The sequence below is a fragment of the Dermacentor silvarum genome, chromosome 11 (genome assembly GCF_013339745.2).
Source record: "Dermacentor silvarum isolate Dsil-2018 chromosome 11, BIME_Dsil_1.4, whole genome shotgun sequence".
Lineage (NCBI taxonomy): Eukaryota > Metazoa > Arthropoda > Arachnida > Ixodida > Ixodidae > Dermacentor > Dermacentor silvarum.
In genome coordinates, this window is record NC_051164.1 from 75292624 (window position 1) to 75310502 (window position 17879).

The 17879-nt window shown below is 46.4% G+C and overlaps 1 protein-coding gene across 3 annotated transcripts in view; it reads left to right on the forward strand.

Moving 5' to 3' along the window:
- The window catches only part of LOC119433981 (Krueppel-like factor 2), a 102986-nt gene that overhangs the window by 29082 nt on the left and 56025 nt on the right, over window positions 1-17879 (forward strand). Inside the window, exon 1 of one of the 3 annotated variants that reach the window (XM_049659346.1) lies at window positions 7692-7775. The exons of the other annotated variants lie outside the window; for them this stretch is intronic. The gene's annotated coding sequence lies outside the window, so the exon portion shown is untranslated. Of the gene's footprint in view, window positions 1-7691; window positions 7776-17879 lie in introns of those variants that run through there. 3 annotated transcript variants of the gene reach the window in all.

A 17879-nucleotide genomic window follows, 5' to 3' on the forward strand; every position in this document is an offset into this window, starting at 1 on the left:
GGGTTACGTGCCAAAACCACAATCTAGTTTTGACGCACGAATTAGAAGGGAAGGTGAGGTTGGAGGGGAGACTCGGGAATGATTTTGAGCAACTGGGGCTCTTTACCGTCCACGTAACTTTATGTACACGAGAGTTCCTTTGCATTTTGCCTCAATCAAAATGCGGCCGCCGCGGCCGGGTTCCAATCCGCGACCTTGAGCTTGGCAGCACAACGCCATAGCTGCTAAGTTAGCGGGTAAAAAAAATATTAAAATTAGCAATTATAAAAGTTGGGAAGCCCTAGTAAGACACTTTCAATTTGATTCTAAGTTACTAAACCTCGTCAGCCGTTAACTGCCTTCGTTATATTGTTCGCAATTTCACGCGCAAATGCGTGATGTATCCACTAGATGCGTGTCGTTAACAATGGCTTATTTGAATGGCCACTCCGCCTGCAGAATTTCGTCCGCAGCAACCTTGGTATGCACTCGAGCTGCAGCACTGCACGCAAGTATATACGCCAAAGCTGGAGGGGGCAACGGCGACGGCGAAACGACTGCCGCCTGTCCGTTCATTCATTCATGACCACTAATTGAGCCGTTGCCGTATACGCTACAGGTCCGCACATCCGTTTCTCCGCCGTCTTAACCGTATACTCGCCGCGAGCAGCTTTCTCGGTCGGCAATCTATCGGCCACGCACGGTATACGGTTCGGAACACAATGCGAACGGACTCCGTCCCTCCCCCGCCATGGGAACTCGTCGCGACGGGCCAAGGTTCCGCTCATGCGTGTATGCTCGCGTATGTGTGTGTGTGTGTACGCGTGTGTGTAGTACTCGGGTGGTCACGCGTCATTAGGCAACGTCACGCGCCGCAGTTTCCGCCGCGGCCGACCACTTCCGGCGTCTCGGATGCCGCGGGGGGAGCCCCTTTTGACGGGCGCGCTCGCGGACCGGTAACGTCGCCACCAGAACGGTCCTCTTGACCCGCCGTAAGAGGTTAGCGAGTCGGAATGGCAATTGCGAACGATCTGTATGGACCAGAATGCAGACTGGTTTATACGATTTCGCCCATTTGCGATACGTGCGCATAAGCAGCAACTGATGTTTGTGTTTATTATAAGTTACAAGGGCAGTATACGGCACTGTGGGGGTAAACTGTTTAGAATCGTTCGTTCAGCGGAAAACAAGCGCGGTTCATCGCGTGTACTGCCAAAGAACGTAGTGAGGTCGGCAGCCTCCGCGTGATGCAAAATTTGTTCAGGAGGCTAGTCGATGCTTATGTTGGTGTGAGCGTGTTGTAGACTGACCACATATTGCACCACACACAGAGTGAAGACTTGGTGGCGATGGTCGACATTTTTACTAGCCTTATTCAGAAGTCACATTAGAGTTCTGCACATTTGACTCTTTGCGCATGGGCCGATACAGAGAAACACCCTACACGAGTGTTTTTTTTTTTTTCAGTTTAGGAAAGTTTTATTTGATTCGATATTCGAAACCCGTTTTTGTTTTCGTATATTCGTATTCGATTCAAAAGCGAAAATTTCACTATTCGCACACCCCTATAGTTTCAACGCATTGCTCCGCTTCTTGGGGGCACCTATCAGAATTGCTGCGAAACGTATAGCGTTGATGCGCCCAGTTCTCTTCAACCCGTTGCCTCTTTTTTTCCTCTCCTTTCCAGACACATAATGCTTTAACAGGCAAGCTCTCACTGTGCCAGGGCCGGCTCTTCTATAGGACTGACTGTATACAGCAGCCCGACGTTGACTCCATTGGAAGCTAACTGAGAGGTTAGTCTGTACAACATAGACATACAATAAGCGTGGAGGTCTATGCCTCTTTAAATCTATACACACTAATGTTTCAATGATGACGTATATGGCTAGAGGCGCATAACGCTCTTTCAATGGGCGCCGGATGTAATTCACTATTACCATTCTATCTCCCCGTTGCAGTAGTTATTTGAGCAAGAATACCTACAAATATTTCCGTCCGGCTTCAGTACTGAAGGCAGTTCACTTCATAAAAGGTCGAAAAATACTGAGTTTTATTCATTTCTCTCCCAAAATGAAGCAGCGCTACACTTTTACCGCCAACGTTGATATCATACTGTACACTGCTGCTATACTACAACTATACTACACCTGCAAGGTGGCACGTACACGGTGCTCGCGCGGTACACAACCGTCGTACCGCGGGCCCATTTGATCGCTGCGGATAGAAAAATTCGCGCTGCTTCGAAGATTACAGCGAGCGCGCTCCTTATCCGCGACAGCTGCTGCAGGTTCTCTTTCGATACTTACCGTCTATTAAGGCGCCTCGAGGCAGGACATGAATACGCATACATGGCTGCGGAGCGAGCAAAAGCCGCTTAACTTCGGCCACCACGAGAGAGAAAGAAAGAAAGAAAGAAAGAAAGAAAGAAAGAAAGAAAGAAGAAAGAAAGAAAGCGTGTCGCTGGCGCCTCACTTAATAGTTCCGTAAAGCCCCGGGGCAACTGGCATGTTACGGGAGACGACGCCGAAGACCGGCTTTACGCCGCGGTAATGTACGTCCATACAGACTTGCGCACCAGCGCCGTTCGCGTTCTGTCGCGCCGTGTGGTCCGGCCAGCCGAGCTGTGCAGGTGCGTATGTTGCTCAGAGCGTGTGCGTGTGAGGCACGCGTCGTATATAGGCGGTAATGCTGCCCGCCGTGGCCCACAGGAAACGCTCTCGCCCGGTATACATAGTAGGTGCCCGTGTTTAACTTCCGACCAGTCTCATTCATTGGTCGTAAAAGTGACGGTTTCTCCTCTCCCTCCGGAGGTATAGGTGGTATAGACAGAGTAAAAGGCACTAAGAACTGCGGGAAAGAAGAATGAATAGAGTCGGACAAAATCGAAAAAATAAGAGGCATACATGGTCACCCTCGGAGAAAGCCGTTGCGGCAAGCTCTCTCTCTCTCTCTGAGCAGCGTCCGTACAGCGCGCATTTATGGCCATGTAGTCGGATGTGCGTAAGACGGGAAAGGGAAGGTCGTACTGCGTCGCCGTTGAAAGGCGGTGCATGCGGAGAGGATTTCAAGAAGATTGCGTCTCAGTGTATTGCCGACGGGGCTCAAGGTCACAGGACGAATGCGCTCCCCCATCTTCCGTGAGTTAAGAGGTGAATTTTAACGCGATAGCGTTAAGGGCCCCGTGTCGCAGAAAATCCGGCATCGGTGTCGGCGTCTGGCGGAAATAATCGTGCCGAACCACATCATCCCGAACCACCCCGACCGGGCGGGCCCTTCGTGTGGCGCAAGGCGTTAGTCAACAAAAATTGAATTTCTCAAAGTAAAATCCGTCACAAAAATTGCAAAGTACTACTTAACAACAACCTACAGACATGATAGCGTAGGATTTTAATTTGAATATACGAGAAAAAAGCCTGATAAGCAGCCAGGGATCTTTGAATGTTCCACTCTTAAAGGCGAAGCTTAGGCGTCCTCCAATTCTGATGGTGTTTCGCTGTACTTTGGTTCTAGGCTACATTGAGGGGAATGTTGAAAAGCCGAGCCCTTCTAAATTTTGATCGGGCCCCATGTCGCAGAAAATACCGTGTCGGTGTCGGCGTCAACGGCGTCCAATAACGCTATCGCGTTCCACCCTTAAAGGCGAAGCTTAAGCGCGCTCCAAGTTTTTTGGCCCCCTTTTGAAACCGGTCGGGTGAAACCGATCGATGAGCATGTACTTCGACAAAGTTATTCACTGCATGAACGATGAGTTGAGATTTTGCAGCGAAGCTGTTAAGGGCTCAGTCTCCGATGGTCATGTCCCGCTTGTAGAAAAAAAAAAAAAAACTCTCATTGGTCGTATGCCGTATGTGCGAGTGAAAGCGCGCGAGGGACGCGCGCTTTCATGGGGAGCGAACACATGGCGGAGAGCAAACGTGACATCTTCCGTAGCGCGAAACACCGTGGGGGGACGGGAGGGAGGGAGAGGAGGGGAGACAACGTTTAGCTGCGGCACCAAACTTTCGCTCCCACTTACCCCTCCCCGTTGGCGCTGAGCCGTGCTCCCTCAAGGGCTGCAGAAGATAGCGCCAACCTTTCCCTTTCCCTCAAGAACCACTTATCGCACCAAATGCGTATCTTGCGACCGGGCGCAAGGGAAACTGGCGACTCAAAGTCTGAGAAAATGGAACATAAAAGGCACGCGCTGCCGGTGTTTTAATTGTTTCATGACATTGGTTTGTGGGCTGTCATTCTCAAAATTCTGAGGAGCTGTATAAACTTGGACATGTAGCAGCACCAGCAACGCGCAGAACTGTTGTCGACGGCGGCGGCGTTTTGCCCGCGTTCGCACCGAACGCGCGCGGCGTTGGTAACGTGTTTATGATGAAGGTGTCAACCTGTAGCGACCATAAGGCCATGGTCCCCGTGGTCACTAAATAAATGAAAACCCCCGGATCTTTTATATTTCTCATTCTTTAATAGTTCAAATAACCAATTACACCATCACATCTTAATAGTCATAATTGGAAATACATAATTCCCACCAGAGTACAGCTTCGCTGGTCTTCCATCTCCACCGCAGTGGAAGGGCTGACAGATTTTTTGTTATATCTTTCTCTTACCGATTTTCCGTGAAGTTTCTCAAGGTTCACGCCGGGCGTACCTGTGGACAATAAGCACGTATTTTTGAGATATACCATGGTTCTTCCGAACTTATGCTCCGTAGAGTTAAACGCATATTTTTCAGAAATGTTTCACTTAATCATTAAATATTTCATTCTTTTCTATTGGTCGCATTGTACACCGAAGTCTGTTCTTTTACTGTAGGCTACGTTTTCCGTATTCCAAAAATTGAGGAAGCCCCGATATAGTAATAATAATAATGAAGCTTTAGTTACAGGTATGGCCACATATCTAGCCTACCGTATATGCTTATGCTGCACTGGTTGCATTTCCGCTCGGTTTCCTTACGGGCAATGTTTCTGTTCGCCTTGTTCAGTGCGGGAAAACCGTTTTTCAGCGTCGTGGATGGCTGAGTCTTGTGATGCATCTCTGTGAATAAGTGTTAAATAAATGTACAAAAAAAAAAAACATTTTAGCGGAATCTCGATGTATACTGTGTTTCACTTTAGCTGCACCAAATTTTAAAAAAAATTGCCTGTGGCAGATAGCACAATTATAATCCTTGATCTAAACTATTCGATGAGGCGGCCATTACTTCCACGAGAAATCAAAAACGCCTAATTGAATGATTAACATAATTACTTGAATTAACTTTCGAATGAACTATTTTGAACGGCAAATATTTCATTCTACGAATTACAGCCGCTGAGTTCGCAAGGCGTATCTGCTTGGAACGAATTCTCAGGACTGAACCAGTTTCGAGATATTAATTTTCAAAGTGTAGGACGAAATGCACGGGCGCGTACCTGCAGAGCAGCGTACCTTGCATGTACGCTGCTCTGATGACCGTGGACGGTGACTGCGTCAATATGCCGTACACCTCACCGTCGCGGCGCCTCGCTCCAAGACCATCGTCGAAGGAGCTCCTTCCTCTCTGGGTGGCCCATGCATGCGTGGGGCATACGGCTGCGGTGTCCGGGACGGTAAAGCACAAGCGCTGACCGACCGTCGCTTCCGTTGGCGGAAGAGGGGGGCTGGTGCGGAGGGTGTGCTGTTGCCTCGGCCACCTCATCGCGCGCGCTGTGGGGGCTGGCAGTGTTTGCACAAAAGACACGCGTATATATATCACCAAACGCGGCAAGCGCTCGCGAGCCATGTGCTTATACGGTACGCTCATTGTTGTCGCTGAAAGGGGCGACCCCGGTAATAAGAGGGCACGCGCAACGGACCCTGTGGTCATCGCTGCTGTGTGGACGTTGTTTTTTCTGTTGTCCCTCTCCACCGGCCATTTGCCGCTTGCCCTTAACCCTCCCGCGAGCAACCATCTATGCTCTCCCCACCTCGCGTCAGTCCTCTAATGACCGCGGGTCTCGACTCTCGATTGAGACGTCTGCCGCCCGGTGACGCTGATGGTCAACGTGCGTTCGTCGTGGGACGATAGTCACGTGGTCTTTCGAACGCTTACGTTGTTTTTGTCTGCGCGCGCGTTGGAGTATGTCGGTGAGCGTAGATACGTCAGCATGCTGCATTTTTTTTTTGAGAACAGCGCATGGCTTAGCAAGTACTCGCGTCGCTTTTGCGCGCGGACGAATGAACCAGACTAATTGTGCACCATGTGATAAAACATACTTTGTCACGTGATTTAGGTTGTTCCGACTCGCCGTTGTTCGTTTCTGGTGAATATCCGCTGAAACTTTGACGTGAATATCCGCGTTTTTCCTTCAGTTCTTCATTTGGGATTTATTACAGCCGAACCCGGATATATCGACCCCACGTATAACGAATTATTGTGTATAACGAACAACAGTAAAGTCCCCTTGAAACTTTTTGTACAAAATGCTTAATTCATATATCGAATTACCTATATATCGAACTTTTTTGGGATCCCCTTCAGATTCGATATTTACTGGTTCGACTGTATTGCCGATCTGTTTCACTGCGGTGTTCAGGCTTTACAAGCTCACGCGCCCGCTATTAGCATGTCTTGATTGGATTCGTCAAACCACTTCGAAAGATATGCACTTAAGAACCAATTGCATTTAGGTATACGTGGTGTCATCTGTGAAATACGGTTAGCACAATAACATCACAAGTAGAGCACTGCTTTTAGAACTTTGAAATTGCTTTGTCCCGCTTCTGGCACCGTGCAGGTCTTTCATTTACAACTTGAGTGTATGTCTATTCTTAAGTCGTCACCCTGTTCGCCAGAGCTGCCTTCAGTATTCCGCACTCACAAGATACCACGAGGTTAACGTTATCTTGCACTCACATTTCGTCTTCAGCGCACAATTAGATCACGACACATCTTACCACTGTGACAGAGTGTGAACATTGGCCCGGGCCGTCGCCATGATGTCTGTATTTCTTGGCAGGTTTCCCGCTATATGCTTACTTTACAGGCCAGTATAGAATAAGTACTAAAGCTATGCACACGTATACGGAAGGCTTAGCTGACGGTGCTTGCCGGTGCTTCGCTAAATCTGAAACGCTCGCGAGCGCTAATTTCTCTAGGCTGTGGTGATTCTGATCGAAATTAACCTAAGAAGAGCGAGACCTCGCCGAATAGGTTGTTTGAAAACTGAGCTTGATCTAGAGTTGACCTTTAGTCACTAAAGTCTGTACCACCAACCTTTTTAGAATATATGTCACAGTGTCATGACACCTTGTTGCGAGAACGGTCAATCAACGTCGCCGTCGCACACGTCAGCTCCTCGATCCTGTCGTGACTTCCGTACAGCTCTAACAGCAATGTCGCTTCCTCCTCTGGTTCTTCCGGATTGATTGATTGATTGATTGATTGATTGATTGATTGATTGAATGAATGAATGAATGAATGAATGAATGAATGAATGAATGAATGAATGAATGAATGAATGAATGAATGAATGAAAATTTTATTGATATTAGGTGCCTTCATTTTCCACGCACCTCTGGACGTAGTCCACCGTGTAGCGTTGGTCGTGTTGTGCCTTGATGAGAAGCGGTATTTCGAAACATTCTTATTTTCCGCCAGTGTGTTCGGTTTTCTTCGTTGGGTTTATAACGAGTACAGCGGAATGCGGTCAGTGAACATGTGTTTTATCTCGCAGTCCTATGAACATCGGAACTCGTCTTCTATCGGCACCTTGACCTCCTTAAAGTGCACAGGAGGCTACAGTGATTGCGCCACAGCACTTCGTCACTCTCCGACAGTGAGTTTCGTTGAAAGTCGATGGATCGTGAACGTGCTCGGTATCTGACTTCGTGCGCGTTTATGTGGACTTGCACTATTTTTTTTTTCTTGGGGGAGGGGGGTCTGTGCTTTCCTCGGCTCTGTGTGCAAGGGCTATTTTTTGTGTTTTTTTTTTTTATGCCGAGGCGGTATAGACAGGGTACTGGTCTGGCAACGCACGCTGTGACTGGACTTTCATATTTCGCTATTACAGCACGCTCTCACTATTCATATATTGTACAGCATGCTCCGCCTGAGTTAAGTGATGATGATCCGCTATTTTTCCTTCCTACCTTCTTTTTTTTTCTTTTTTTCTTCTTCACGTTCCTTAGTCGCTGGACTTCATGATGATTGGGATAACCGACCTTTCGATGGCATGTTTTCCTGTGATCCCATCACTTCAAAACAACAACGTAACGAGTACATTAACGTAAGAATAATTAAGATTACACCGTAAGCGTTCACACAGAAATAATCAAAGTAAGGCAATTACATAAATTCGGAACTTTGACACAAATCCGAAAATTGTTTTTTTTTAATTTGCAGATGTTCAGTAATTGCATAGCCCATTAAGCATACCGAGTTATATCCAAAAAAATGTTGAGAAATACTGGAATGGTATTTTTTTATATCTATCCGATGGTTGTTCTTTAGTTAAGGAACATTAAAAAAATTAAATAACGCAGTTAGAGCGTTGACTTGTGTGAAATATTGTTCACGAAGTGGGCTTTTGAGTGAACTGGAGCAATAACATTTTGTTTGCAATTCGCTTCAACATAATTTCTTTCGGGAATAACATCGCAATATCAGGTGAATATGGGAAGAATATCTTTTTAGGAAAAAATTCTTGAGCTAACGTAATTGTTTTGCTTCTGTGGATGCACAAAGCACATTACAACAACTAAGCCAAATTTCGCAGCAAACAGTTTTGTTATAGTTGCGTTGATAATGTTGCTTTTTGTGAGCAAGAACAGCGTTTTCGAGGAATCGCGTTTAAGTGTTCAGTTATGAACCATGATTTCTAATATTCACCAGGGACATAACTTCGAACACTAACTGCCAGTAATTCCTTTGAAGAATCTCTCCTGGCAATTTATATGGCTTTTATATTTGGCTTGCTTTTGAGTAATTGAGCGAGATGCCAGCGATCTTCATGGGGCTCGGCTTCGTGAGTACGGCTTGACGAGGTAGATGTTGATTCAGGGTAGCATACCGGTTTTCGCCGAGTCTGAGGTTTTTCTTCATGTTTGATGAGAAACGAGGCATCCCTGTTTGTGAGTGTAGCATGTAAATACAACTCTGTTTGCCTTGGCAATTATAGAGAACTTGAAGTACGATGAACAAGATCGCTGGTGTACAAACAAGCGCGCTGCCACCAACGGTCAGAAATGCCATTTTCGCTAAATATTCAAATTTCTGAAAAGCTAAAGTCAGCTATATTACCACATCATCAAAAACACATCATAAAACCACATCATAAAAACAAAAAAAGAAACAAACAAAAAAAGATTAAATATAAAGAAAAATCTGTTTTGCATATTTGTATAGCTTTATTGAAGTGGTTCTGTCAAATCACTATGAAGCCAAGCCGATTTTAATAGATGCTCCGGAGGTACCTTTGGTGCCATGGCTTAAACACATGGGCATGTTTCGGTATAAAATTTGGAAGATATATTCGTCGTGAAAAGGGGTATATTTTGTATAACAGTTAGACAAATGCTTTTTTGAGGAATATTGTCTGCCATCTCACCTTAACGACTTCGTAGGCCCTCAATTTCTGTTTTTTTTTCTGTTTTTTTTTTTGCAGCAGGAGTTAACTCCTTGATTAGAGTTGCCAGCCTTTCCAGCGCCCCCGATCATGTAAATAAACCAAATAAAATATCTGGTGCTATTGGCGTTAGTTTTACCCATTAGCCCTTCTTATGCATGCTGGCATCTAGTCGCACTCCTGTATGTGCGAGGAAACCATCGAACACCTATTGTGTACCTGTCCTCGCTACGACGTACAACGCCTCTCTCCCAGGACAACTTTAAACCGGCTGGACTCGAGACCGTTCTCTGAGTCAAAGATACTCGGACCGTGGCTACACCCGTCACTGGCACAAAAAGCGTTGCGTGCATTAGTACAGTATTTGAAGTGCACCGGATTAAGAGACCGCCTATAGTGTCCCTGTACATCGTCCCACGTGTACTCAGTGCTCATTCTCTCCCTATTTTTCTCTTTCTATCTCCCCTTTTCCTTACCCCTAGTGCAGGGTAGCAAACCGGATGCTCTTCTGGTTGACCTCCCTGCCTTTCCTCTCCTTGCTCTCTCTCTCTCTGGCATCTAGTTCGATGGTTGTCCTGTATACACTTGATGATGCAAGGCGTATTTCTGTTTTAGGTCGTATAGACTTTGTCAATACTTCTTTTTGGGCGAGTTGGTACATCTTGAAACTTTGGGTAACAGCGCAAACAGACGACCACAAGAAGGGAGACACGTACACACAGGCGCTGACTAACAACTGGTTTTATTGTATGTGGTCGTAATAAAACCAGTTGTTATTCAGCGCCTGTGTGTACGTGTCTCCCTTCTTGTGGTCGTCTGTTTGCGCTGTTACCCAAAATTTCAATAGACCTTGAAAGTGCTGAATTTGAAAGTGGGTTCACCACTAAGTCTGATAGTCTGCTGTATCTCTGCCAGCTTTTATAATAGAGCATACCCTTTTCACTAAGGTGTTTCTCGCAAGGATTAAAGCGAATGGATGGCAATGAAGTAGAATAGACGACGTGTAGGTATACAGCATACTGCATACAGCACAAACGGCTGTCCCGACGAGGTCTAATTGCGACTCCGCATACAGAAACTTGCACAGTGTCGGAGTATAACCACAACTGAGGCGATATATAGACAAGCAAGTGTACAGTAAAACTCGGGAAGCAGAGCTTCATGCGTTCCGCGCTCGCGCTTGTAAAAAAAAAAAAAGACAGAAATGAATATCAAAACGCCGTTCACTGCTGCTGCCTTTCGGGAAGGAGAGGGGCAATAATCTTTTCTTCAAGACGAAGAAACTGGCTTCTTCGCGGCCGCGCCTCGTGAAACACAGGTAGTGCGCTCCAAACGGCGCCGCTCAAAAGCCGCCGCCGTCAGCGCCACCCGAGATAAAAATCGACAGCAAACACGTTCGCGCTTATACGAACCGCCGCGTGCTATAGCTGTGCGGGGGCGCCGCACGCACGTGCGCGCGTTTAAGGTTTAGCTGCTTTCTTTTTTTTTTCTTTTTCTCCAGCACGCGTGGTGCAAAGGCCAGATGATGGAAGCGTACGCTACGCGCTCACGGCGCATCGATTAGTCCGCTGCTTGCCGCTCGCAGCGCCCCTGCCGGGCCGTAGCCTTCACTTCTCTCCCCGGTGCTGTCTGCTTCCATTTGGCTTCCTCACTTTCTCTCTTTCTCTCATCCCCCGAGAACGTCCCTGCCGCAATACTTCAGCTCCTTTCTCGTTCTTTTCTTGTCTCTTTGTGCTTTTTTAAGCACCGCGGCCGAGCTGCGATTTCATTTGACTCGGCAGGAGCTTACGATCATTGACGCAGCCGCTTTTGCAGCGCCTTCTCGCGGCGTTTTCGGGAGCCGCGCCTTAGGAACAGGATCTATCAGTCTTTTCTTCTGTTCCTCCTTTCCTCCCCCCCCCCTTTCCCCGCCCCCACCTACACCACCGACGCCGCCATGTTGGTTGTCATCAGGTTTCCCGTCACCGTAGATCATAATATTCGGCGAGCATCATCGTTCGATGCGTTTGCGAATGCGAACACGCAGGCCTAGAAATGGGAGGTATACTTGAGGTAGGCTGTACGAAGAGATGCTGAACTTAAGGTTTCTAAGTGATTTTGTCATCGGGACAATATGGTATCACCGCTACATAGACCTTATAAGCGGTGGGCTATGGACATTTTTTTTTACGTACATACATACGCCTTTATTTCCGCAGCTCACAACTTATTACACATTTCGTGCCCGCATAAGCGCAAGTCGCTTGTGGGCGGGTCACGGCAGACATGAGGTGCTAGCTCACTGCTAACAAGACAGAGGTACAACACATATTATACATGTGGCAACAGCACTCACTCACTCACTCACTCACTCACTCACTCACTCACTCACTCACTCACTCACTCACTCACTCACTCACTCACTCACTCACTCACTCACTCACTCACTCACTCACTCACTCACTCACTCACTCACTCACTCACTCACTCACTCACTCACTCACTCACTCACTCACTCACTCACTCACTCACTCACTCACTCACTCACTCTCCACGGAAGCTCGTTGTATTGCGCCTCTTCCTCTTCACAACCACAATCTCTCTCTATACACAGCGTTGCAGTGTATACAGCGCTGTGAAAGCCAGTAAGCAGGACACAAGCAACACGTCGATAGTTTTGACACCTTTATTCAAACTGTCCTTGCATAAGGAAAGGGTTCAGGGAGGTTGTGGGTATATAGAAGTTACCATTTTGTGCCAAGAAAGAGGTAAATCAAGTCTTCGCTGGTAAGTATCGATACAACGGCCAAAGACGGTATGGTTTGGGACGTGAAGAGCCAGCGCACCTATGGGGGTCGCTGGAAGGAGCACTGAAATGCGTTTCTTTCTTTTTTTTTTTTTGTCGTCTTTTCTTCTGACGAATATCTTATTACAGAAGCATGAAACTACGATGTTAACATAGAGGCAATGAATTCAGCACGACCATCTGGAACGTCGTGAATGCAGGCAATGCTGAGCTCGTAATAACAAAGAGCGTTTCTCACCTGCGTACGTTCAGGCGCCATCCATTCACGATAGCGATCTGAGTGAAAAGAGGCAATCAACACAGCAGCGGTCAATCACGGACGAAATTTACATAAAATAAGTTTTGTGGTGGTTTCTGTGGCCGAATTTTCGGGTGCTAAACATATGCAAACACAAAATTCCGACAGATTAAGAGGGTGATCTGGACGAAAGTATTGCCTGTGATGTAGATGTGGTCACATATGCACGCGATTCTTTTTTTAAATGTCGCCGGTGCCACATTTCTACTGCTTGAGCTGTATTTACTCAAAGAGGTGGTCATCACTTCTTTCACGGGAAATTGGAACCGAAGAGATGAAGATTGATTAGATGTAAAACTAGTCATTTTAGAGCGCATATTGCAATTAGCAAATTCGTGCCGACCACTACGCAAGGAGGAGGAAACAACTTTATTTTGTTAATTTGCTTAGTGAGGGGTGGCTACCAGGTGGTGCCTTACAGCCACCTCCTCAGCTCTTTTGATGGCCCGAAGTTGAACCTCCAGGTTCGGGTTCATGAGTATCGCTTCCCACGCTTCAGGCGAGGGAGTGGCCAGGAGATCTGGTGGGGGGAGATCTTCTCTGCAGTCCCAGAGAATATGATTTAAGGAGGCTATGGACCCACATAATGAGCAGTGTGGGTCTGTCAAGTCAGGGTAAAAGTGTGCGTATATTTGTGGGCTGGGAAAGGAGTGCGTTTGGAGTCGGCGCCAGGTGACTTCTTGTCCCTTGGTGAGCTTGGGATGAGGTGGGGGTTTTGTCCGTCTTGCGAGGCGGTAGTATTGGGCAATTTCGTGGTATGTGGTCAGTGGCTCGCTGACCAGGTCCCCTGGGTCGGAGACGGGACCCACCGCTCGGCTGACGAATCCTCGAGCACACTGGTGGGCCGCCTCGTTCCCCGGGTTCCCTATACGCAAGACATGCACCACATAGAAACCATTCTCCACTCTTGAGATACGCGCTTAAAGGTTGTGCCGACGAAAGGCGCGTACGTTTTACTTAAGGTTGTGCTGCATTGCAAAGTGGAACAAAAGTGTATTTTGCCGCAATTTTCACAGCGCTTATTGCCAAACATGTGCTGCATTGTTTCTATGCTTACGTCCCAAGTGGACTTAGCTTCAGAACCAACAGGTTTCAATTCGTCAATCACACGTTTCATGATGTGATTAGTTAGAAATTTAATTATGAAGAATTGTTATTTCATTAAATATCAACAGTGACTTCTCATGCGATTAATGTCCGCGTATTAATGTGGAGTACTACCCCAGGCAGTACAATTGTGTTGTCGACCACAGGCGATATTTCAAAATTCTGTATATATATGCCTATATACATACAGCCTATGTATTATATATATATATATATATATATATATATATATTGCGAGGAAGAAGATCGGCACTCTGAACAGCCCCGTGGCCATCGTGTGGCTCGTACCCAGTTCGCTCTCTGGCTACGCCCTGCCTGCTGGTGCTGCCTTTCACGCTGCCGCTCTACGACCCAAATAAACCCCCTTTACAATATATATATATATATATATATATATATATATATACGAACCCACCTCTTCGCGTAATGCGAAGACGTGGGTTCGTTCCCCACCTGCGGACAGTTGTTTTTTATCCACTTTAATTTCTGTTAATTTATCGTTTTCTTTAATTGAATTATTAAGTACAAGTGATTTCCAATATCCTGTCCTGGGTGTCATTGTTTGTTAGCTTCTTATGCTATGATTAATAAAAATCGGGCCCCTCGGTTCCTTTTCTTCACATATATATAATCATATCATAAGACGCCAACAAACAATGGCACCAGGGACAACATAGGGAAAATTACTTGTACTTAGTAACTGAAATAAAGAAATGATAAATTAAAGGCAATGAAAAAGGTTGAAAAAAAAAAAAAAACAACTGTCCGCAGGTGGGGAACGATCCCACGTCTTCGCATTACGCGTGCGATCCTCTATACCATTGAGGTACCGCGGAGCCATTTTCCCATCCGCTTTCTGGGGTATTTATGCTTTACAACTAGAACTAACCCTGGGAATGTTAGCCAGCGCCACCACTCATAAACCATGGCGGCGGATGTGAAACATCCTTTCTGCCGCAGGCGTCACGAGCACGTGATCTTTTTGGGTGACGGCAACTGGTCAATAAACCCACATATGCTACCTGAAGGCATCAATGTTGCCGTATATATTTCAAAATTCTCTAAAAAAAGAAAAAAAAAGATGAAAAAAAAGAAACTAATATTTTAAGGTGGTTTTCACACCCTCCAAAAAGCAAGTATATGCTAAATGCACAATACTTTTTTCCCCAAGGAAATCATTATATGGCTGCTCGATCTAGCTGAATCGAAAATATAAACCTGGCCATCCAAGTGGCTCTCTCGTGCGGTTTTGCGCATAAGGTGAACGCGAGCTTGCTGGATTAATCACGGCAGCGCTTAGTTACTTTCCTGCCTCCAGCGCTGGCTAAGTTCAACGACTATGGTCACATGCATTGAGTTACGTCAATTTTAGCGTCACCGCGGAAAAATTGAATGCAGGTGTCTTTCTTATAACTTAAGAAACGTAACTTCGATTTCACCTTTGTGCTATTCTACCAAGTGATCTTTTTTTAGCGAAACTATATACTTACCATATCGATGCCCTTCTATTGCAGTGAGTGAAATTCTGTCACATTAGTTGGATTAGTTGGAGAGAGGCAAGATGCACTGCCATGTCAGCTAAGTACAATTTTTGTAGTCGTTAACCTCTTCATTGTTAATTTATAGGGCAGATGTCTCAATTGCACAAATTGAAGCCCCGATATGATGCAGTGATATACATTCCGCAGTAATCCCGTGCTTAGCCCCACTTTTGAGAAATGCGTCCTCAGATTTTGTGGCCAAATACGCTTACGTATATGCACCAGTCAATGCTTGTCAGTACGGAGGGAAACGTTTATGCATAGCAGACCCTGCACAGAAGATTGGTGAAGGTTGCTAAACCTAACCGTGTCGTGTGTATAACAAATTTTAAGCGCACGGTGTGCAATCTAATTTTATAAGATTATATTTATTTATTTATTGATTTTATAAGATAGGCCGGGAAATATATTCCTAGGCCCCAACCAGACGTACGCGTTGGAAAGCGTCCGCACGCGCCACGCTCACTCGACGTCACGTCGCGTCCGATAGAGGAAGAGGGCGCGCACCCAAACGATGCACGAGTTGCCGCGCGTCCCTGCACGTTTCGTCGCGGCTGCCATGCTCAATCTACCAAGCGCGCGGAACGACGAACACAAAGCACGCAGCTTGCCTGGGTTTGCCTGCACGCCGCGCGAAGAGTCATTCCGGAAGTCACGCTGGTTCGCCGTGGTCACGTCATAGGCGTTCTGCGGTCACGTGAGGAGCGTCGCGCGGGAGACGCGGTGGCAGCTTCCGGCGCGGGCGTAAAAATTCTAGCATTGGTATAGTGTCCACGCCGCAACGCGTTCACACGCGACGCAGTCTCCGCGCCTGACGCCGTACGCGCCTAGGCGCGATGCGGCGCGTGCGGACGCTTTCCAGCGCGTACGTCTGGTTGGGGCTTTACAGGTAAAATGGGGCAACGATGATAGGAGGGGAGGAGGAAAGAGAAAGGCAGAAGGCAGGGAGGTTAACCAGAGTAACGTCCGGTTGGCTACCCTACACCGGGGGAATGGGGAAGGGGAATAGCAACGATGATAAGCGTCCTATATGGATGTGCTCAAGGTTGCGGGAGAGTAAATATACAGAGAATTAAGGACGAAACACGAACTGTGGGGATGCTGGTATTGCACCTAACTTGCGTCGACAATCACGGGATGTCGGTGACACATTATATGTGCTAACCGGGTATGAAATGTTGCGCGAACTTGCACTTTATACCGTATACATGCACATAATAATCCATTACCGTTTGACGTCATATGTATACGAACACCTGTACTCGGGAGAGCGCTGTTTCGAGACACTTCTGAGCGAAATGTCACGAATATGCCCAGGGATGAACACTTGGAGCTCTCGTAATTTACGATGCCCATAGAGAGAGAGAGAGAGAGAGAGAGAGAAGTGACTTTATTTGCACCCGTCAAATAGATGACGGGGTAGAGCCTTCAGCCTAAACCCACGCTCATCCTCCCTATAAGCGTCGGCCGGGATCCCTTGGGACGCGGCGGCGGTCAGGGCGAGACCTATGACTTCTCGTTGAGCATTTTCTTCGTTGAGTAGCAAGGACTCCCAGGATTCTCTACATCTATGTGGCTCATCAAAGCTAGGACAGGTCCAAACCATGTGGACTAAGTCCGCTATACCATCACAATGCCTACACCGAGGGCTATACACCGAGGGATGCCATTTGCTCTAGAGTTGTGGGTTCGGAAATACCCCCATTTGCAGCTTCCCCCACATAACTTCCTCGCTTTTGGTAAGGTTCTTATCCGCTCTCGGGTAAGCCCACAGAGATGTTTTATTTACAGCAAATATAGAGATGAAAAAAAATATATATGTGGAGCAATAGTACGAATGACACTAATTAGGTATGTTTAAAAAATATCTAAACTTTGACCTCCAACCAGGGCAAACGCATGGTTGGAACCGCATTGAAACATAGAAATGTGCTGAACATTCAGTCAGATTCGACTGCTTAGTGCGTCTCCGAACGTAAATCATATATGGCTATGCAATCGTGTGTCATTTATACATATAAAGATTCGAAAGGCTCGGCGTATACAGGAAATGCGTTGAAACAAATATCCGCAAAGGCGATCGAATCGTTGAAATATTAACATTATATTCTTTTTGATTAATACCATTTCCGAATGGTACACTTTCTGTGGCCGTAACGCATTGGAAAGTATGTTTTTACATTATTTTGCGTATTATATAGCCCTTTTGGGAAAGGTGTATTTTTCTTTTTAAAACGGCGTTTGCTTCTTTTGTTATCCAAGGACATACCGTTTCGTGTTCTTACTGCTTTTATTTTATGTTCTATGATTGGTATCTGAAAGTTCTTTTTTTATTACTTTAAGCCACGTCTGCTTGGACTGCAACTTGGCCTCCATGAAGTACCATGAACTTGAATGAATGAATGAATGAATGAATGAATGAATGAATGAATGAATCCGGTTTATTTAAGGCTTGTTTCGTTCGAAGTGCTTGTTTCTTTCTCTCTCTCTTTCTTTTTATGATATGTAGATAATGCAAGCTAACGGGGCTTTGACCAGACTGAACTAGCCCTTGTCGATATGCAGGCTCGTGGTGGGAATTGTTT